This window comes from Xenopus laevis, chromosome 4S (genome assembly GCF_017654675.1).
Source record: "Xenopus laevis strain J_2021 chromosome 4S, Xenopus_laevis_v10.1, whole genome shotgun sequence".
NCBI classification, from domain to species: Eukaryota; Metazoa; Chordata; class Amphibia; order Anura; family Pipidae; genus Xenopus; species Xenopus laevis.
This window is the reverse complement of record NC_054378.1, coordinates 117,304,887-117,328,837: the sequence shown is the minus strand read 5'-3', so window position 1 is coordinate 117,328,837 and position 23,951 is coordinate 117,304,887. Positions and strand designations below refer to the sequence as shown.

Genomic DNA, 23,951 nt, shown 5'->3' with positions numbered 1-23,951 from the left:
GAATTAGGACCGTTTCCATGGTCGAGGTGTGATAAATCTAACATTCAAAATTACATTCGAATGGGGAGATTAAAATTCGAAAATTCGAATTCGAATTTAATATTCGACCCTAAGGGCCCGATTCACTAAGGGGCCGATTCACTAAATTCGAGTGAAGGATTCGAAGTAAAAAAACTTCGAATTTCGAAGTATTGTTTGGGCTACTTCGACCATCGAATGGGCTACTTCGACCTTCGACTACGACTACGACTTCGAATTGAAGGATTCGAACTAAAAATCGTTCGACTATTCGACCATTCGATAGTCGAAGTACTGTCTCTTTAAAAAAAACTTCGACCCCCTAGTTCGGCAGCTAAAAGCTACCGAAGTCAATGTTAGCCTATGGGGACTAGGGATGTAGCGAACGTCGGAAAAAAAGTTCGCGAACATATTCGCGAACTTGCGCAAAAATTCGAGCGGTTCGCGAACGGTTCGCGAACCCCATAGACTTCAATGGGAAGGCGAACTTTAACATCTAAAAAAGACATTTCTGGCCAGAAAAATGATTTTAAAGTTGTTTAAAGGGTGCAACGACCTGGACAGTGGCATGCCAGAGGGGGATCAAGGGCAAAAATGTATCTGAAAAATCTGCCTGTGTGTGCTTGGAAGAGATAGTGTAGGGGGAGAGCTGTTAGTGATTTCAGGGACAGATGATAGTAAGTTTGCTGGCTAGTAATCTGCTTGATACTGCTCTGTATTGGAGGGACAGAAGTCTGCAGGGATTTGAGGGACATTTTAGCTTAGGTAGCTTTGCTGGCTAGTAATCTACTGTTCTCTTTAAACAACTGCCATACGTTGACCTTGTAGGCATTGTTTGCCCAGTTTTTTTGGACGCAGCCACTGAAGCACAGTTGCCAGAAAAAATATGCCATATAAATGCTGAAAATAGTAATTTTTCGCCATACGTTGACCTTGTAGACATTGTTTGCCCAGTTTTTTTGGTTGCAGCCACTGAAGCACAGTTGCCAGAAAAAATATGCCATATAAATGCTGAAAATAGTCATTTTTTGCCATACGTTGACCTTGTAGGCATTGTTTGCCCAGTTTTTTTTGGTCGCAGCCACTGAAGCACAGTTGCCAGAAAAAATATGCCATATAAATGCTGAAAATAGTAATTTTTTGCCATATACGTTGAGTCAACGTATGGCAAAAAATGACTATTTTCAGCATTTATATGGCATATTTTTTCTGGCCTCTGTGCTTCAGTGGCTGCGGCCAAAAAAACTGGGCAAACAATGCCTACAAGGTCAACGTCGTTGACCTTGTAGGCATTGTTTGCCCAGTTTTTTTGGCCGCAGCCACTGAAGCACAGAGGCCAGAAAAAATATGCCATATAAATGCTGAAAATAGTCATTTTTTTGGTCGCAGCCACTGAAGCACAGTTGCCAGAAAAATTATGCCATATAAATGCTGAAAATATAAATTTTTTTGGTTGCAGCCACTGAAGCACAGAGGCCAGAAAAATTATGCCATATAAATGCTGAAAATATAATTTTTTTTGGTTGCAGCCACTGAAGCACAGAGGCCAGAAAAATTATGCCATATAAATGCTGAAAATATGCATTTTTTTGGTTGCAGCCACTGAAGCACAGAGGCCAGAAAAATTATGCCATATAAATGCAGAAAATATGCATTTTTTTGGTCGCAGCCACTGAAGCACAGTTGCCAGAAAAATTATGCCATATAAATGCTGAAAATATAAATTTTTTTGGTTGCAGCCACTGAAGCACAGAGGCCAGAAAAATTATGCCATATAAATGCTGAAAATATAAATTTTTTTGGTTGCAGCCACTGAAGCACAGAGGCCAGAAAAATTATGCCATATAAATGCTGAAAATATGCATTTTTTTGGTTGCAGCCACTGAAGCACAGAGGCCAGAAAAATTATGCCATATAAATGCAGAAAATATGCATTTTTTTGGACGCAGCCACTGAAGCACAGTTGCCAGAAAAAATATGCCATATAAATGCTGAAAATAGTCATTTTTTGCCATACGTTGACCTTGTAGACATTGTTTGCCCAGTTTTTTTGGTTGCAGCCACTGAAGCACAGAGGCCAGAAAAAATTAAACCAGTAGGGTTTGCACCCTAGTTTGTTACGGTGGCGGAGGGAGGAGGACGCTAAAGGACAGCTGTGTGTGGAGTCATGAGGCTTGAAGAGAAGGACAGCTGCATAGAAGTCAGAACAAGTCTTCCGGCGTGCAGTAACCCTCCGAGATCCACCCCTCATTCATTTTAATAAAGGTCAGGTAATCGACACTTTTGTGACCTAGGCGAGTTCTCTTCTCAGTTACAATCCCTCCTGCTGCACTGAAGGTCCTTTCTGAGAGCACACTTGAGGCTGGGCAAGACAAGAGGTTCATGGCAAATTGTGACAGCTCTGGCCACAGATAAAGCCTGCACACCCAGTAGTCCAGGGGTTCATCGCTCCTCAGAGTGTCGATATCTGCAGTTAATGCCAGGTAGTCCGCTACCTGCCGGTCGAGGCGTTCTTTGAGGGTGGATCCAGAAGGGTTGTGGCGCTGCCTTGGACAGAAAAACATTTGCATGTCTGACGTTACAGACTGGCCAAAGGGCTTTGTCCTTGCAGGTGTGCTCGTGGCAGGATTACTGGCACCTCTGCCCCTGGAATGTTGATGAGTTCCTGAAGTGACATCACCCTTAAAAGCATTGTACAACATGTTTTGCAGGCTGGTTTGTAAATGCCGCATCTTTTCGGACTTGTGGTATGTTGGTAACATTTCTGACACTTTATGCTTGTACCGAGGGTCTAGTAGCGTTGCGACCCAGTACAGGTCCTTCTCCTTAAGCCTCTTGATACGGGGGTCCTTCAACAGGCATGACAGCATGAAAGACCCCATTCTCACAAGGTTGGATGCAGAGCTATCCATCTCCGCTTCCTCATTATCAAGGACTGCATCATCCACGGTCTCCTCCCCCCAGCCACGTACAAGACCAGGGGTCCCCAAAAGGTCACCACTAGCCCCCTGGGAAGCCTGCTCCTGTTGGTCCTCCTCCTCCTCCTCCACAAAGCCACCTTCCTCCTCTGACTCCACTTCTGGCACCTCTCCCTGCGTTGCAGCAGGTGCCTGGGTTCGTTCTGGTGATTCCGACCAGAAATCGCGCGCTTCCAGCTCCTCGTCACGCTGGTCTACAGCCTCATCTGTCACTCGTCGCACGGCACGCTCCAGGAAGAAAGCGAAGGGTATTAGGTCGCTGATGGTGCCTTCGGTGCGACTGACCATATTTGTCACCTCTTCAAAAGGTCGCATGAGCCTGCAGGCATCGTGCATAAGCACCCAGTAACGGGGGAAAAAAATCCCCAGCTCTGCAGATCCAGTCCTACCACCCAGTTCAAAAAGGTACTCGTTGACGGCCCTTTGTTGTTGCAGCAGACGTTCCAACATAAGGAGCGTTGAATTCCAGCGAGTCTGGCTGTCAGAAATCAAACGCCTGACAGGCATGTTGTAGCGCTGCTGAATGTCAGCAAGGCGTGCCATGGCTGTGTAGGAACGTCTGAAATGGGCCGACACCTTTCTGGACTGGGTGAGAACGTCCTGGAATCCTGGGTACTTGGAGACAAAACGTTGGACTATTAAATTTAACACATGTGCCATGCAGGGCACATGTGTTAAATTGCCCAGTCTCAACGCTGCCAACAGATTGCTTCCATTGTCACACACCACTTTTCCGATCTGCAGTTGGTGTGGGGTCAGCCACCGATCGGCCTGTGACTGCAGAGATGACAGGAGTACAGATCCGGTATGGTTTTTGCTTTCCAGGCACGTCATCCCCAAGACAGCGTGACAACGGCGTACCTGGCACGTCGAATAGCCTAGGGGGAGCTGGGGGTGCACAGGTGTGGAGGAGGAGAAGGAGGACCCAGCAGCAGAGTAAGAAGAAGAAGAGGAAGAAGACGAGGTAGAGAGCGATGGAGGAGTAGAGGTGGTGGCAGAACCGCGTGCAATCCGTGGCGGTGACACCAACTCCACTGTTGTTGTTGAGCTACCCATTCCCTGCTTCCCAGCCATTACCAAGTTCACCCAGTGGGCAGTGTAGGTGACATACCTGCCCTGACCATGCTTGGAGGACCATGCGTCAGTAGTCATATGGACCTTTGGCCCAACACTAAGTGACAGAGATGCGGTAACTTGGCTCTGCACATGTTGGTACAGGTGTGGTATTCCCTTTTTAGAAAAAAAATTGCGGCTGGGTACCTTCCACTGCGGTGTCCCAATTGCTACAAATTTGCGGAAGGCCTCAGAGTCCACCAGCTGGTATGGTAAAAGCTGGCGGGCTAAGAGTGCAGACAAGCCAGCTGTCAGACGCCGGGCAAGGGGGTGACAGTCAGACATTGGCTTCTTACGTTTAAACATGGCCTTCACAGAAACTTGGCTGGTGGCAGATGACTGGGAATGGGAACAGGTGGTCAAGGTGGAAGGCGGAGTGGAGGGTGGTTCAGACGGGTCAAGGAGAGCAGAGGTAGAGCAGTAAGATGCTGGACCAGAAGGAGTGTGGCTTTTAGTTTGCCTGTTGCCTTTGAGGTGTTGCTCCCAAAGTGCTTTGTGCTTGCCGCTCATGTGCCTTCGCATAGAAGTTGTACCTATGTGGCTGTTGGGCTTACCAAGGCTCAGTTTCTGACTGCACTCATTGCAAATTACAATGCTTTTGTCAGAGGCACACACATTAAAAAAATCCCACACTGCTGACTTTTTGGAAGTGTGCGATCTGGCGGTAACAGTAGAAGTTGGCGGCATTGGCGGCAATGGCGGGTGCGTTGGCCGGCTGAACACAGGTGCCGATACATGTTGTTGCCCTACTGATCCCTGCGGGCTGTCCTCCCTGCTTCTTCTAAGTCTTATTCTCCTACTGCCTCTCTGACTCTCCGTCTCTCCATCTGAACTACCCTCCTCTTGCTCTCTTCTACTAGGCACCCACAAAACATCAATCTCCTCATCATCATTCTCCTCAGATGCATCAATTTCTTCTGACACATCACAGAAGGAAGCAGCAGCGGGGACCTCCTCCTCATCACTCATTATGTCCATCGCTATCGTGTTCTCTGCCAGAATTAAATCTGGTGTAACGTCCTCATCTCCTTCATCTTCTTCTGGCAATAATGGTTGCGCATTACTCAGTTCAAGAAACTCATGGGAAAATAACTCCTCTGACTCCAGTGAAGAAGGGGCATCGGTGGTGGAGGAAGTGTTACGTGGGGTGGCCATAGCAGTGGAGGATGAGGAGGATGTTGTGGTAAAGTTAGAAACGGTAGAGGATGGGGTGTGCTGTGTAAGCCAGTCAACTACCTCTTCAGCATTTTGGGAGTTCAGGGTCATTGGCTTTTTAAAACTGGGCAATTTGCTAGGGCCACAGGATTGCATAGCAGCACGGCCCCTAGCACGGCCTCTGCGTGGCGGCCTGCCTTTGCCTGGCATTATTTTTAAAAAAACAACAACAACAAAAACTCAGTTGGTTTTTCTGGAAACGATAATACACACAGCTAGATGGCAGTTTGAAGAAAACAGTGTGCAAATAATGCCTACAAGATCAACGTATACACTACTACAGCGGTGGATACGGATTACGTAAAATATATGAATGCTGCTTGAAAAAAAGTAACTCAAGTGGTTTTTCTAGAGACGATAATATTATCAATATTTAGACAAAATGTGAACAAGCTCACACAGCTAGATGGCGGTTTGAAGAAAACACTGTGCAAATAATGCCTACAAGGTCAACGTATACACTACTACAGCGGTGGATACGGATTACGTAAAATATATGAATGCTGCTTGAAAAAAAGTAACTCAAGTGGTTTTTCTAGAGACGATAATATTATCAATATTTAGACAAAATGTGAACAAGCTCACACAGCTAGATGGCGGTTTGAAGAAAACACTGTGCAAATAATGCCTACAAGGTCAACGTATACACTACTACAGCGGTGGATACGGATTACGTAAAATATATGAATGCTGCTTGAAAAAAAAGTAACTCAAGTGGTTTTTCTAGAGACGATAATATTATCAATATTTAGACAAAATGTGAACAAGCTCACACAGCTAGATGGCGGTTTGAAGAAAACACTGTGCAAATAATGCCTACAAGGTCAACGTATACACTACTACAGCGGTGGATACGGATTACGTAAAATATATGAATGCTGCTTGAAAAAAAGTAACTCAAGTGGTTTTTCTAGAGACGATAATATTATCAATATTTAGACAAAATGTGAACAAGCTCACACAGCTAGATGGCGGTTTGAAGAAAACACTGTGCAAATAATGCCTACAAGGTCAACGTATACACTACTACAGCGGTGGATACGGATTACGTAAAATATATGAATGCTGCTTGAAAAAAAGTAACTCAAGTGGTTTTTCTAGAGACGATAATATTATCAATATTTAGACAAAATGTGAACAAGCTCACATAGCTAGATGGCGGTTTGAAGAAAACACTGTGCAAATAATGCCTACAAGGTCAACGTATACACTACTACAGCGGTGGATACGGATTACGTAAAATATATGAATGCTGCTTGAAAAAAAGTAACTCAAGTGGTTTTCTAGAGACGATAATATTATCAATATTTAGACAAAATGTGAACAAGCTCACACAGCTAGATGGCGGTTTGAAGAAAACACTGTGCAAATACTGCCCACAAGATCAACGTATACACTACTACAGCGGTGGATACGGATTACGTAAAATATATGAATGCTGCTTGAAAAAAGTCACTCCGGTGTTTTTTCTGGAGACGGTAATATTATGGATATTTAGACAGAATGTGAACAAGGTCACACAGCTAGATGGCAGTTGGTTGAATAACACACTGGGCAAAAAATGCCTACAGGGCAAATAATGCCTAAAAGGTCAATTTATACACTAATACAGCGATGGATACGGATTACGTAAAATATATTATGGCTGCTTGAAAAAAGTCACTCCGGTGTTTTTTCTGGAGACGGTAATATTATGGATATTTAGACAGAATGTGAACAAGGTCACACAGCTAGATGGCAGTTGGTTGAATAACACACTGGGCAAAAAATGCCTACAGGGCAAATAATGCCTAAAAGGTCAATTTATACACTAATACAGTGATGGATACGGATTACGTAAAATATATTATGGCTGCTTGAAAAAAGTCACTCCGGTGTTTTTTCTGGAGACGGTAATATTATGGATATTTAGACAGAATGTGAACAAGGTCACACAGCTAGATGGCAGTTGGTTGAATAACACACTGGGCAAAAAATGCCTACAGGGCAAATAATGCCTAAAAGGTCAACTTATACACTACTACAGCGATGGATACGGATTACGTAAAATATATTATGGCTGCTTGAAAAAAGTCACTCCGGTGTTTTTTCTGGAGACGGTAATATTATGGATATTTAGACAGAATGTGAACAAGGTCACACAGCTAGATGGCAGTTGGTTGAATAACACACTGGGCAAAAAATGCCTACAGGGCAAATAATGCCTAAAAGGTCAATTTATACACTAATACAGCGATGGATACGGATTACGTAAAATATATTATGGCTGCTTGAAAAAAGTCACTCCGGTGTTTTTTCTGGAGACGGTAATATTATGGATATTTAGACAGAATGTGAACAAGGTCACACAGCTAGATGGCAGTTGGTTGAATAACACACTGGGCAAAAAATGCCTACAGGGCAAATAATGCCTAAAAGGTCAACTTATACACTACTACAGCGATGGATACGGATTACGTAAAATATATTATGGCTGCTTGAAAAAAGTCACTCCGGTGTTTTTTCTGGAGACGGTAATATTATGGATATTTAGACAGAATGTGAACAAGGTCACACAGCTAGATGGCAGTTGGTTGAATAACACACTGGGCAAAAAATGCCTACAGGGCAAATAATGCCTAAAAGGTCAACTTATACACTACTACAGCGGTAGTAAAATAAAAAAAAGTAAAATAAAAAAAAAATGAATATTAAAAAAAAAAAATTAAAGTTGGTGCTGCTGAACTACTAGGAGCAGCAGATTAGCACACCAGTCCCACTCCCCAACACTGCTAGACTAATAGCACTGGGCTCTTATAGTAGTAGTAGTAGTAGTAGTAGTAAAACAACAAAAAAATAAATAAAAGCAGTCCTTACAAGGACTACTGTTATTGCAGCAGTCAGCAGATGAGATCAGAAGCAGGACAGCTGCCCACTGCAGCTACATACAGAGCACTGCAGTAGAAGGTAGATTACTAGCCAGCAAAGCTACCTAAGCTTAAATGTCCCTCAAACCCCTGCAGACTTCTGTCCCTCCAATAACAGAGCAGTATCAAAACGATTACTAGCCAGCAAACTTTCAACTGTCCCTGAAATCACTAACAGGCAGCAGCTCTCTCCCTACACTATCTCTTCAGCACACACAGGCAGAGTGAAAAAACGCTGCAGGGCTTCGGTTTTTATAGGGAAGGGGAGTGGTCCAGGGGAGAGCTTCCTGATTGGCTGCCATGTACCTGCTGGTCTGGGGTGAGAGGGCAAAAAAAAGCGCCAACAATGGCGAACCCAAAATGGCGAACGTCGCGCGACGTTCGCGAACTTCCGGCGAGCGCGAACACCCGATGTTCGCGCGAACAAGTTCGCCGGCGAACAGTTCGCGCCATCTCTAATGGGGACCTTCCCCATAGGCTTTCCTACGTTTTTTTGATCGAAGGATATTCCTTCGATCGTTGGATTAAAATCCTTCGAAACGTTCGATTCGAAGGATTTTATCGTTCGATCGAAGGAATAATCCTTCGATCGTACGATCGCAGAATTTGCGCTAAATCCTTCGACTTCGATATTCGAAGTCGAAGGATTTCAATTCCTAGTCGAATATCGAGGGTTAATTAACCCTCGATATTCGACCCTTAATGAATCAGCCCCTAAGGGTCGAATATCGAGGGTTAATTAACCCTCGATATTCGACTAGGAACTAAAATCCTTCGACTTCGAATATCGAAGTCGAAGGATTTAGGGCAGATAGTACGATCGAACGATCGAAGGATTATTCCTTCGATCAAATGATTAAATCCTTCGAAGCGAACGATTCGAAGGATTTTAATCCAACGATCGAAGGAATATCCTTCGATCAAAAAAAGTTAGCCAAGCCTATGGGGACCTTCCCCATAGGCTAACATTGACTTCGGTAGCTTTTAGATGCCGAAGTAGGGGGTCGAAGTTTTTTTTAAAGAGACAGTACTTCGACTATCGAATGGTCGAATAGTCGAACGATTTTTACTTCGAATCCTTCGATTCGAAGTCGTAGTCGAAGGTCGAAGTAGCCCATTCGATGGTCGAAGTAGCTCAAAAAAAACTTCGAAATTCGAAGTTTTTTAACTTCGAATCCTTCACTCGAAGTTAGTGAATCGGCCCCTAACTGTTCTACTTTTTTAGGAAGCCTGGTCCATGTCCTGCAGACAATATGTAAGAGCATTACTATTTGCTCCTGCATGTGCCACTCTTGGTTCTTTCTTATATTATGCCTGTCTTGTTCTGGAAGTTCACTGTGTCTTTCTTACTGAATCTGTCCTAGGTAACTAATATCCTGTAACAGGTAACGCGATAAAAATATTACATTTAAAAATATTTATAGATTAGGAACCCATCATCATGATTTACCATAATTAATGGTGGCATAACTACATTGTTGTTCAGCAAAATCACTTTAGACCCACCATCAGTCCACAGGAATTGCACATCAGACACCTCGCCAACCCTTTATATATATATATATATGTTATGACTGCTTGGAAGCCAAGGCCTCTGCTGCTTTTGATATCAACATAAATCAGTTAAATTCTAGCTTCCATTAAATTATCCTATTCATTAAAATTCCATCAGTGTATGTAAACCTTTCCAAGTTAGGCAGTGTAAAAGAAGCATTTTGATTATGGCCAAAGCAAATCTTTGAAATTCCGACTTGTATTTCAATATACTACATTTTATTCTCTGTCCTTAGTTCCCTTCTGGCTTTCATGAACACTTCAAAAGTCACATGCGAAATGACATTTATCAAGAATTTTGTAGAGAAGCCAGGCCTGAGCCGCCACATAAGGATAAAAGTGAGTGGTGTTGTAAATGCTAATTTAAAGAACATCTTGTTTTAAGAAAATTTCTTACCAACAAGCTAAAAGAAATATTGCTGCTTAAATATTAATGTACTTTCTTTCACAGACAGAATACACAAGATTGTATCTTAAGCACTGGCTGTTTTTGTTGCATACTACTAGTAATTCGTACCCTGAGTAAGGCTAGTCACCCTGAGTCCCCGTCCCTGAGTCTTATTTGTCACCCTATGGCAGGGATCCCCAACCTTTTTCACCCGTGAGCAACATTCGGATGTAAAAAGAGTTGGGGAGCAACACAAGCATGAAAAATGTTCCTGGATGGAGCCAAATAAGGGCTGTGATTGACTATTATTGACTATTAAGTGGACTGACAGCCTACAGGAGACTCTGTTTGGCAATGCACCTGGTTTTTATACAACCAAAACTTGCCTCCAAGCCTGGAATACAAAAATAAGCTCCTGATTTGAGGCCACTGGGAGCAACATCCAAGGTTTGGGGAGCAACATGTTACTCACAAGCTACTGGTTGGTGATCATTGCCCTATGGTATAAATAGCTTTGGTTATGATCCGGTACATTAAGGGGGTTATTTAATAAAGTCTGAATGCCTAAAACTTGAAAAATTCTATTTTTTCTTCACTATAAAATGTGAATTTTTATTGGGTAAAAAAAATTGATTTTTTTCAAGATCGATTATAACCCGAGGATGCAAAAAGTATGAATCTGAAAATCCGGCATCTCAGACCAGCCGAGGTTTTATATAAGTCAATGGGAGAGGTCCCTATCCTATTTGGAAGTTTCTGTGGTCTGCACTGGAATTAGCTTGAAAATCCAACTACTGTATTTTGGGCAAAAATCCGAAAAATTCTGACTTTTCGGGGAAAAGCTCAGAAAAATCGACCAAGTCGGGAAAAGACACAAAAAACCTAACGATTGGGGTTTTCACTTGATTTTATCAAGTTTTTTCCGATCCGATTAAATTGTCCTTTTTAATATTAAATAAGGTCAAATTGTGGATTCTAGTTTGGTCTGACTTTTTTATTTAAAAAAATCAGAATTCGGATTTTGATAAATAAGCCCCTATAACTAGTTTTACTTATTTTGTTTGGCAGACGAGGTAAGTCCCCACCATTGCTGACATTACAGGAAAGCTTAAAATGGTTGGTTTTACTTCTAAACACCCTAGTACACACAACAGAGATATGTTACGGGCAACCACAATAATATTTTGGCAAAACTATCTACAACCAGGAGAACTAGACTATAATACTACAGGCTTTCATTGACTAAAGTAGATGTTGATGTTCAGATGGGCCACATCCGAGACTAAAGTTTGCCATAGAAACGCACAAAGTTTCATACGTTTTTCGGTGTGGGCTCCGAATTATTGTTCCAACAATTATCGTGCCATGACAGTTGTTGGAAAAATTTCTGTTGAATAACAATGTATTTCCAGGACACCACTTTCATATGTTTGTTGTCTGGCAAAGATGTAGTGGCCAATACACCATCAGTTTTGTTATTTTTAGGTCTTTATTGCTACAATTTCAATCGGAATGTTCGTTTTAGGTTGTTGCTTTAAAACGTACGGTCGGTATCTGAATGTTCGTCGGACAACAAACACAATCTGAATGTGTATTGCCAGCCTAAAAGCTATGGAAAATGATAAACCACAATGATAATGGGGATATACAAGAAAAAAGTGTAAAAATAAAGTCATGGCAAGAAGTGATCTGGAAATAAACAAGTATAATCTTAGGTCGCACCTTTAGGGTTTGGCCATGCGGCCATGCGACAAATCTCCTCTTCTTTGCTGCGACTAATCTCCCCGATCTGCCTTCTGCCAGCTAAAATAAAAATCGCCTGGAGGCAGGCACGCAGAGCACTTCGTTTTCCGAAGTCGCCCATAATTGCCTCACGAGGAAACTTCGGGCAACTTCAGAAACCGATTCGATCCGTGTGCCTGCCCCCAGGAGATTTACATTTTAGCTGGTGGAAGTCAGGGGAAGGCAGATCAGGGAGATTAGTCGCAGCAAAGAAGAGGAGATTTGTCGCCTGGCGACTAATCATCCCGAATCAGTCTTGTCCTGGTGGGAACTGAGCCAATGCCCCTATAAACTAGGGATGCACCGAATCCACTATTTTGGATTCGGCCAAACCCCCGAATCCTTTGTGAAAGATTCGGCCGAATACCGAACCGAATCCGAACCCTAATTTGCATATGAAACCATTTTTTACTTCCTTGTTTTCTGACAAAAAGTCAAGCGTTTTCCCTCCACGCCCTGAATTTGCATATGCAAATTAGGATTCAGACTCAGTTCGGCTGGGCAGAAGGATTCGGCCGAATCCGAATCCTTCTGAAAAAGGCCAAATCCTGGCCGAATCCCGAACCGAATCCTGGATTCGCTGAATCCCTTCTAAAAACCAATTCTTAAAGGGGTTGTTCACCTTTAGGTTAACTTTTAATATGTTATAGAATGGCTAATTCTAAGCAACTTTTCAATTGGCCTTCTTTTTTATAGTTTTTTTTTAATTATTTGCCTCCTTCTGACTCTTTCCAGCAAAATGGGGGTCCCCGTCTGAAAAACATATGCTATGTAAGGCTATACATTTATTGTTATTGCTAATATTTATTACTCCTCTTTCTAGGCCCTTTACTAGTCATATTACAGTCTCTTCTTCAAATAAATGCATGGTTGCTAGGGTGATTTGGACCATAGCAACCAGATTGCTGAAACTGCCAACTGGAGAGCTGCCGAATAAGATAAAAAGCTAAATAACTCAAAAACCACAAATAATAAAACATGAAAAACAACTGCAAATTATCTCAGAATATCACTCTTTACATCATGCTAAAAGTACATTTAAAGGAGAACAACCCCTATTTTAGTTAGTACAAGGTACTGTTTTATTATTACAGAGAATTTAAAGGTGACCAATACCGTTAAACCTTGACAAAGGGCTAGAGTAGCCCAAAACGTTGCCTGTAGGCACTTTATTAAAGTTTTTAAATTTTTTCAAATAACACCGGAGTGCTGCTGTTTTTATTGATCGATGCGATACCTTTAAAACATACCTGAATGTGTTTTGTGTACAGTACTGTTAATACACAGCAAGAATTTTGCATTTCTCATGTTGCTAGCCATTGTTGCTAGGGAAATACCACCTCCAATGTTCCCTCTTGGGTGCCTGACACTCTGCCATAGGGTATGACCTTCCTTATTATCTATAAATAATGTTTATAGAAGTATTTTTTTTTTTTATAATACCATGGGTATTTGCTTTATTTGATCTTGGTTGGCAGATTCTCATTCCTCGGTGGTTGTTATGGGTTCATAGACCAAGGCAATAGATACCTGAGACTTCTCCTGTGCTTAATATTGATCTTTACCCTTGAAAAATCATTTTTCCAGCGGTGTAATTCGTAACGTTCATTAGCGGTTTTCGCTGACAGAATGTGCATTAATGAACAAGAGATGAAAGAGTAAAGCCTACACTTTCTATTTAGATCAGCAAGATACGGCAACAGCATCTGTTCTCTTAGTAAACAAGGTGTTTTAGGATCTGTCAGTTACATAAAGGCTCTGTCACTTCAGCTTCGTTGCAAAGGATTAAACCAACTGTAAAAAATAAACATTTAATATGAGAATGTTCTGAGGGGCTGTTGGAGTAAATAGACAATTCTGCCTCATTCATTAACCTGCAGTCCATGAAATCATGTTAAAGGGGTTTTTCACCTCTGAGTTAACTTTTAGTATATTATAGAAAAGCTAATTCTAAGCAACTTTTCCATTGGCCTTAATTTTTTCTTTTTTATAGATTTTGAATTATTTGCCTTCTTCTTTGGACTCTTTCCAGCTTTCAGATCGGGGTCACTGACCCCATCTACAAAACAAATGCTCTGTAAAGCTACACATTTCGGGGCCGATTCACTAACTTCAAGTGAAGGATTCGAAGGTAAAAAACTTCTAATTTCGAAGTTTTTTTGGGCTACGTCGACCATCGAATGGGCTACTTCGACCTACGACTACGACTTTGAATCGAAGGGTTCGAAGTAAAAATCGTTCGACTATTCGACCATTCGATAGTCGAAGTACTGTCTCTTTAAAAAAAACTTCGACCCCCTAGTTCGCCATCTAAAAGCTACCGAAGTCAATGTTAGCCTATGGGGAAGGTCCCCATAGGCTTGGCTAACTTTTTTTGATCGAAGGATATTCCTTCGATCGTTGGATTAAAATCCTTCGAATCGTTCGATTCGAAGGATTTTATCGTTCGATCGAAGGAATTATCCTTCGATCATTCGATCGAACTATCTGCGCTAAATCCTTTGACTTCGATATTCGAAGTCGAAGGATTTTAATTCCTAGTCGAATATCGAGGGTTAATAGTGAATCGGCCCCTTATTGTTACTGCTACATTTTATTACTCATTTTTCTATTAGGCCCCTCTCCTATTCATACCCCAGTCTCTCATTCAAATCATTACATGATTGCTAGGGTAATTTGGACCCAAGCAACCAGACTGCTGGAATTGCAAACTGGAGAGCAGCTGGAAAAAAAAGTGAAATAACTTAAAAACCACAAATAATAAAAAATGAAAACCAAATGCAAATTGTCTCAGAATATCACTCTTTGTGTCCTACTAAAAGTTAATTTAAAGGCGAACAACCCCTTTAAGTAATACTCTCAAAGGGACTAGATTTGTGAGTGCTCTTCATTTTCCTACCCTGCCTGGAGCTTTCTTTAAAAGCTCTTGAATTAACAATGACTATTTGTACAGGTATGAAACCTATTATCCAGAATGGTCGGGACCTGGGGTTTTCCGGATAACGGATCTTTCTGTAATTTCGGTCTTCATACCTTAAGTCTATTAAAAAATCATGTAAACATTAATGGGGTTATTTATCAAGGTCCGAATATCCAAACCTCGAATAATTCATAGTTTTTGGAGGAAAAAAAACTAAGAATTTTTCGAGATTTATTAAAGTCCAATGGTCTTAAATGGCAGAATCTGAAATCCCGGCATCTAAAAGCTCTCGAGGTCCTGTATAAGTCAATGGGGAAGGTCCCAGTGTTTGCGCTGATGTCCGAACCAATATTCGATGAGTTTGTGGTTTTGCGCAAAACTCCGAACAATTCAGAAGTTTGCCTGACCCTATTTTTTCGGGCAATCTGATTTGCTTGGATTTCTAACTTCTAAATACTGAGATAAATTCGGACCTTGATAAATAACCCCCTTAATAAACCCAGTAGGCTGGTTTTGCCTCCAATAAGGATTAATTATATCTTAGTTTCTAAGGAAATCGTTTTAAAAATATGAATTAGTTGGCTACAATGGAGTCTATGGGAGATTGCCGGATAACGGATCGCATACCTGTATTACATTAACAATACATTAGGTTAGTGATCCCCAACAACCCCTTGGATGTTGCTCCCAGTGGCCTCAAAACAGGTGCTTATTTTTGAATTCCAGTTTTGGAGGCAAGTTTTTGGTTGCATAAAAACCAGGTGCACTGTCAAACAGAGTGTCCTGTAGGCTGCCAGTCCACTTAGGGGCTACCAGATACCCAATCACAGACCTTATTTGGTATTCTCAGGGACTTTTTTCATGCTTGTGTTGCTCTCCATCTCTTTTTACATTTAAATGTGGCTCTTGGATAAAATTCGTTGGGGACCCCTGCATTAGAGTAAAACAGTGAGCCATTGGTATATCATACAGTTTATTGATTCACTAATATATGTCCACTGGTTCACTGTTCTTTAACATTTAGGGATAGTGATGGGCGAATTTATTCGGCAGGCGCGAATTCGTGGCGAATTCCCGCAATTTGCCACTGGTAAAAAAAATTTGCAAAATCGCAGCGAAAATTCGCCGGCGTAAAAAAAAAATGGACGTCGGCGTAAAAAACAAGAAGCCAGCGCCGTTTCACCAAATTTTCACCATTTTGTGAAATTTCGCAGGAAATTCACGAATTTTTCAGCAAAGCAAAACGCCCCAAATTCGCCCATCAGTATTTAGGGATAAAAGAAGACCATGGAGTCTGTAGATGGACAGGTGGTCTGGTAGGATCCTGAATGATGTAGATATACAGTACATGTGCATCATAGGAGACTAATGCCAAAGAAGGTTCAGTTTAGACCTGAGCTGACATTTGACTGTTCTATCTGTCACCTATAGTCACTATGGCCTGTTTGTAACCTCTATCTTTCCTCATGATTTGGCTTATACAAAGTTGCAAAGAAATAACCTTTTATGTGCATAGGCTTTGTACCCTTGTGTACAGAAGCGTAAATGTTGGTGCCGGGCACACTGGCAAACTCACGTATTGATCAGACCAAAAAAATAGTATATTAAAAATTGAAGCTTTATTACATAATCATCTCTCGCCTGACGCGTTTCGTATCACTAGGATACTTAATCATAGGCTATGTAGTAGCCTATTATTAAGTATCCTAGTGATACGAAACGTGTGGACATATATTAATGTTCGCATGTCAATACCCTACAGGCACATTTGTCGGTGCATTTACCTTGATAATACTAATACTTTAAGCTGTGTCACACTTTGGGGCAGATTCACTAAGGGTCGAATTTCGAAGTTAAAAATACTTCGAAATTCGACCCTCGAATTGAAATCCTTCGACTTCGAATATCGAAGTCGAAGGATTTAGCGCTAATCCTGCGATCGAACGATCGAAGGATTTTTCGTTCGATCGAACGATTAAATCCTTCGAATCGAACGATTCGAACGATTTTAATTCAACGATCGAAGGAAAATCCTTCGATCAAAAAAAGATTAGCAAACCTATGGGGACCTTCCCCATAGGCTAACATTGACTTCGGTAGGTTTTACCTGCCGAAGTAGGGGGTCGAAGTTTTTTTTAAAGGGCAAGTACTTCGACTATCGAATGGTCGAATAGTCGAACGATTTTTCGTTCGATTCGTTCGATTTCGTTCGAATTCGAACGAATTTAACCAATTCGATGGTCGAAGTACCAAAAAAATACTTCGAAATTCGAAGTATTTTTCATTCGAATCCTTCACTCGAGCTTAGTGAATCTGCCCCTTTGTATACATCAGTATATATGTATAGAATATGTTGGCCTAGTGAGTGTGTGGTTATCTGAAGGAAATCAAGGAAGAAATGTCAGTAAAAGGAGATTGTGCTGCTCTATGCTTGGGTCAATCAGTCATTTTTCTTTAACGTGCATGTTAGAATCTACACGGGGCAAGTAAATTTACCTAGTTTCCCCAAAGTCTCTCCTGGTAGTCGATGCCTGGTGTTGGCTGGAGGGGTCGGCACCTCTCCCAATCTTATCTGAACAGAAAAGTAGCCGAACAACACAAGCTGGTGTAGCGGGGATCTCCCCTGCACGTTTATTAAGTCAAGTGATGTAACGTTTCGGGGGCGTGCCCCTTCATCAGACATCTGATGTCTGATGAAGGGGCACGCCCCCGAAACGTTACATCACTTGACTTAATAAACGTGCAGGGGAGATCCCCGCTACACCAGCTTGTGTTGTTCGGCTACTTTTCTGTTCAGAATCTACACGGGTACACCTGAATGGTTAAGGGCATCAACCCTTTTTTAAAATCCTGGAACCTTGGGCCAGTAATTGTATCACAATAGGAGACTTCATCAACCAGTTTCAGGACAAGTCACGTGGTCACGTAGTCGCCGAGGCAAGTCCCACCACCCTTGATCGGTGGCATCGGATCATGCATGGGTGACTGCGCTTCCTCCTCTCTACGTGTCACCAATGGAGCAATATGCTTGTGCTGCTCACCCACAATGCAGGTAACCTACTGCTGCCATTATAGAAAAGTCAAAACTCAGGACATGTAGGCTGAAGTGCTACATGCCCAGCACCCATCCAACTTGTACTTCTGCTTTTAATTTTTTCTGAAATATACAAATCCGCAGGGTCATTTCCCCTTATTTATAAATACATTTTCTCAAAAAATTCCAGTGCAGGAAAAAACTCAATCGTGAAAAACGTACACATTTTTCAGATTTTCCACCTGAAAACTCAGATTTTTTTTCAGATTTTTGCCCGAAAACTATATGATTTTTGCACGAAACCAAGCGCAGATCAGGATATCTTCATGACCTAACCCATTGATTTATGTACTGTACAACCTCGGCAGGTCTGCGATGCTGGATTTTCGGATTCAGACTTTTGCCATCCACGGGGTATAATAAATCACGAAAAATTCTAGGTTTTTTTTCACAAAAAATTATATATATAGTCAAAAATTTTTATATAGAGTTTTGGGCATTCTGATTTTAATACACAATCACCTTAGTCTAGTTTTAGACTATTGACTGCATCATGTCCCTGCCATAAAGCAAGACAGGGTTGCTGTGCTTTTGCAAGAAAGAGAAACGGTGATATGACTGTTAGGAGACAGAGATTTTATTGTCCTACACAAACACTAAGCCTATTGCTATTATTACAGTATTTATAGTTTCTGCACTTTCACCTTCAAATTAGTGTTTTCTTTGTCCATTACTAATTATTTCAGAATTAGAGGTATTGTGCCTGTTAAGGTTAGTTCCATTTGCCTGTCCTAGTTTTTAGATGAATAAATAGTTTTCCATTATATTTACATGCTTGGGAGAAAGTAATGTTTTGAGGTCTTGCTGTCAAAAATTAGGCAAAAGCATAAATAAAAGAACAACTTTGCAATAGGCCCATTACAAACTGAAAAGAGATAAAAACTATCAGAAGATAGAAATACAAATTGTATATAAACTCAGAAGAAGAATATTGTTTATACACAATTTTTGATGGCCATAGAAATACTGTATTCCATCAGCTATTCAACTGAGTTGAAAGGGAAAATGTTGTTGCAGCTAAGGTAACAATTTCTTTCTTCAGTAGGAGCAGATTTTGTGTGACCTTTCCTATTGATTCAGCCTCAGGCTTCTAGAGTATAGATGGGATCACTACATTCTGCAGCATGAGAAACAATACTGGGGAAAGAATTGCCCACCTGAAATTCCAGACTTTTTTCTGAAAAGGTAAAGAAGTGTTTTACTGCTTTGCACTTCTCTAAGTATTTTTCTCTTTTTTGGGGAAAGAACAAACACTTAAGGTTAGTGACACATGCTAAGATTCGGGGAGATTTAGTCGCCCAGTGACAAATCGCCTCTTCTTCAGGCCACTGATCTTCCTGCCGGCTTGATGCTCCTTTACAGAATTTAAGTTGCAGTGCAAACGCATCTTAAATATGAAATATGGAGGGAGGTAATTAGAGGGCTCCTATGCAACCTGCAAATTTGGGGACAGGTAAGGGGTGGGGCGGCAGACATCTACACACTCCTCGTGCCCATCCCTCAACTTTACCTAACATTAAGGGGATCCTGTCATCGGAAAACATGTTTTTTTCAAACGCACCAGTTAATAGCGCTACTCCAGTAGGCTTCTGCACTGAAATCCATTTCTCAAAAGAGTAAACAGATTTTTTTATATTCAATTTTGAAATCTGACATGGGGCTAGACATTTTGTCAATGTCCCAGCTGCCCCTGGTCATGTGACTTGTGCCTGCACTTTAGGAGAGAAATGCTTTCTGGCAGGCTGCTGTTTTTCCTTCTCAATGTAACTGAATGTTTCTCAGTGGGACATTGGTTTTTACTATTGAGTGTTGTTCTTAGATCTACCAGGCAGCTGTTATCTTGTGTTAGGGAGCTGTTATCTGGTTACCTTCCCATTTTCTTTGGTTTGGCTGCTGGGGGGGGGTGATATCACTCCAACTTGCAGTACAGCAGTAAAGAGTGATTGAAGTTTATAAGAGCACAAGTCACATGACTTGTGGCAGCTGGGAAATTGACAATATGTCTAGCCCCATGTCAGATTTCAAAATTGAATATAAAAAAATCTGTTTGCTCTTTTGAGAAATGGATTCCAGTGCAGAATTCTGCTGGAGCAGCACTATTAACTGATTCATTTTGAGAAAATGTTTTTTCCCATGACAGTATCCCTTTAAGAAGCCCTTAAAGGCAGCGCTTGCTTTGAGTAGATACAAATAGGGGAGACTGCCTTTGGTCATGCACACAGTGTGGCCCAAGGTAGTTGTAGCATGGGATTGTACTTAAAGTTGGCAACAAGAAGAGCAAGATGACACTAGTGAAAACAATGTCTCATGTTTAGCTAAGTAGTGTTGGATATAAGTTAAAATATTTTGCAAAAGGAAATGGCCCCTTCGTATGTGTTAGGGCATAGATATTTATTCTGGATCAGTGTCTTGACACCTGTGTAATTAATACTTAAGTTGGTGGACAGGCAGCAAAACTTTTGAACTTTCCCCCAACTGATTGGAGCAGAAATTACCTGGAATTCCAGGGACACTCTTGTTTCAGACAATTGTCCCTCTGACTTGTTGCATGTTATGTTTCAGAGCCGCAACTGCCTGACAAACAAGTGTACTTACCCTTGCAGGGAATGGCATTCAAGTTAATGGTGGTAATTTTGTGCATTATTTTCCTACCCATGAAACTACTGATTGCCCAAGTGACACTGGAATCACCCTATGTGCCACTGTCATCAATAAAGGTAGAGCTAAGAATATCGATTTTCTGCCTACAGCAATGTTTATTTTACTTATTTTACCCGACTACAGCTGGAGACATGTAAAATCTCTTCTAAAACAAGTTTTTTTTTTCCAGGAGCATCCAGCAAACCATATAATTGAAAGGAAGATAATCACCATATTTTTCCAAGTTCTGTCTATGTTTTTGAAAATGTATGTATTATTAGTAAGCACTGGACCTTCATCAGTAAGATGCTCATTTGGGCTTCCTCAGAGGAAGACATAATATATATATATATATATATATATATATATATATATATATATATATATATAATATCAAAACAGGGGGGTTGTGGGAGCACTCTAAAGGCTTTAAAGTATATATATATATATAAGTATAATAAATGCTATTGCATATGTACCCAAAACAGGGGTTATTTTGTTACAAACTTATGATCATAAAATTGATAAGCCACCATACCACGTCAAGGTAAACCCCGAATGGCGGTCCCTAACTTATTTTATTTTTTATGTGCATTCTAGCACATAATGTCCGTTGAACACTGTTTTCTCACTGAGGGCTAAATCCTCCCCAGCCAGCAATCAGGCTTTTAAAGGAGAGATATTCCCAAAACAGCTTTAAAGTATATATATATATATATATATATATATATATATATATATATATATATATATATATAAGTATAATAAATGCTATTGCATATGTACCCAAAACAGGGGTTATTTTGTTACAAAATTATGATCATAAAATTGATAAGCCTTTAGAGTGCTCCCACAACCCCCCTGTTTTGATATTGTATATTTAGCTGGAAGCTGTGGCATAGCTTCAGTGGTTGTAGCACCCCATACCCCCCCCCCTTTAAACTAGTGGTGATCCTATGCTTTTAAAATTGGGCGTTTGTTTTGGGAATATCTCTCCTTTAAAAGCCTGATTGCTGGCTGGGGAGCAGCGTTCAATGGACATTGATTACAGGTAATGCTAGAATGCACATAAAAAATAAATAAAACAAGTTAGGGACCGCCATTCGGGGTTTACCTTGACGTGGTATGGTGGCTTATCAATTTTATGATCATAACTTTGTAACAAAATAACCCCTGTTTTGGGTACATATGCAATAGCATTTATTATACTTATATATATATATATATATATATATATATATATATATATATATATATATATATATATATATATATATATACTTTAAAGCCTTTAGAGTGCTCCCACAACCCCCCTGTTTTGATATTATATATATATATATATATATATATATATATATACATATGTGTGTATATATATATATATATATATATACATATATATATATATATATATATATATACCAATAGTTTCCAAACCAGCACTCCCTTTAGTGAAAAAAATTTAATTTTTATTATTACATAGTATCTATTTCCAACGTTTCGGTCCCTATTGGGACCTTTTTCAAGGAAGATATAAATATACGAAAATTGAGTCGATTCAGTAGATAATGACCTTAAACCACCGCTTCCGCCCAATGAAGCATATATATATAGCAAAGAAAATGTGGTGAAGAATTGATCAAATGCAGGTCGTTGCTGATCAATAGTTGTAGGGCTTCCAGGAAAGTGAAAATGGGCTATGGGTAACTATCAGCATGGTGGATAAGGGTGTGGTTTTACCAACATATAACTTTTAGAATTGCAGAATTTTTAAACTACATCTAGATTCATTTAGAAGACTTTCTGTCGCAGGTCATGAATATGCATAATCTAAGGCTTGATCAATATTAAATGGGTTCTTGACTGTAGAATCTTTAAATATCCATTTTTTGTGACATTAAACTGATATAAAATTAGAATCTGGCAGCAGCTGAACTTCCAATTATCTCCACATTTATATAATCTTAGTTATAATCCATCACATTCATTTCACTCCAAACCGAAAAAGACAATTTCCCTATACTAAAAAAAAAAAGGAATGATTAAGGGTGGGGGCATTGAGGGTTATGATTCATATGATAATTAGGTTTTACTACTGTTAGAAACTGTATGGTATATGTTTTAAAAGTGTAGAAATAATAAGAGTTGTGGAGATAAGAAATAGCAGCTTCTTGCAAATTATTTGTGAGATGAGATGATAATTACTATAATGATTATATTCAGCTTTAGAAAAGAGAGGATTTTCACGCATGGGTGGTTCATTTACTGTAAATATAATGTAACAAACGGATTTATCTAAAGACAGTGTATTTGTTTGTCATTAAGGGCATGGGCAAGAAGAAAATCCTTAAAGCTAGGGAGTCCTACACTATTTGCCTCTGGAAAAGGAACTGGAGAAGCTGAGACCTCTCCTCAGCACCAACAGGATGGACTTTGTACCAAGGATGAACTGAATGTCATCTGCCTCTTATGCTGGGGCAACAACCCACAGACATGTTTGAGGTTTACAGCCTAGACAAAACCTCGCCATTGAATATGCTCATAGCACAATTTCTAAACAGCCACCCTTGAAGGACAGTATTCCAAAGACTGCCCATCCTGGGACATCAAGCTTTCCACTGCAGAGACGTTTGTCTGTTCCTTGTATAAGACTAACTATGTCTGACCACCTTATTTGGCATTCCCAAGAAAATCAAAATTGCATAAAAATATAGAAAAAGAGTAGCTGACTGATGTTTTTCAGTGACATAGCTAGAGGTTACTTTTGTCTCTGCTCCTAGGGAAGAATGATCTGTTCTGCAAAGGGGTTTGGAACTGCTAACTAGTCAGGGACCCCATTTGGCTGTCTGTTTTTCTGGACTATTCATGTATCCTCTGGGTCTACTGTTTGTTGGTGATCTGTTTCCTTATACAGGTATGAGACCTGTTATCCAGAATGCACGGGACCTGGGGTTTTCCAGATAACAGATCTTTATACCATAACAGATCTTCATACCTTAAGTCACTAGAAAATCACATAAACATTAAATAAACACAATAGGCTGTTTTTTGCCTCCAAAAATTTATTATATCTTAGTTGGGATCAAGTACAAGCTACTGTTTTATTATTACAGAGAAAAAGGAAATCATTTAAAATTTTTTGGCTTATTTCATTATAATGGAGATGGCCAATCCGTAATTTGGAGTTTCTGGATAACGGGTTTCCGGATAACGGATCCCATACCCTACACAATCTAATGGTTGAAGAAATGTGTTCAATCAGCTGATATATTTCTTGAAATTATTGTTTATATATATGTGTATATATATATATATATATATATATATATATATATATATATAT

At 40.3% G+C, this 23,951-nt stretch overlaps 1 pseudogene; it reads left to right on the top strand.

The window, feature by feature from the left end:
- The first annotated feature begins 9,467 nt into the window (after nucleotides 1-9,467).
- On the top strand, nucleotides 9,468-23,387 carry LOC121403706 (annotated as a pseudogene).
- The last annotated feature ends 564 nt before the right edge of the window (nucleotides 23,388-23,951 follow it).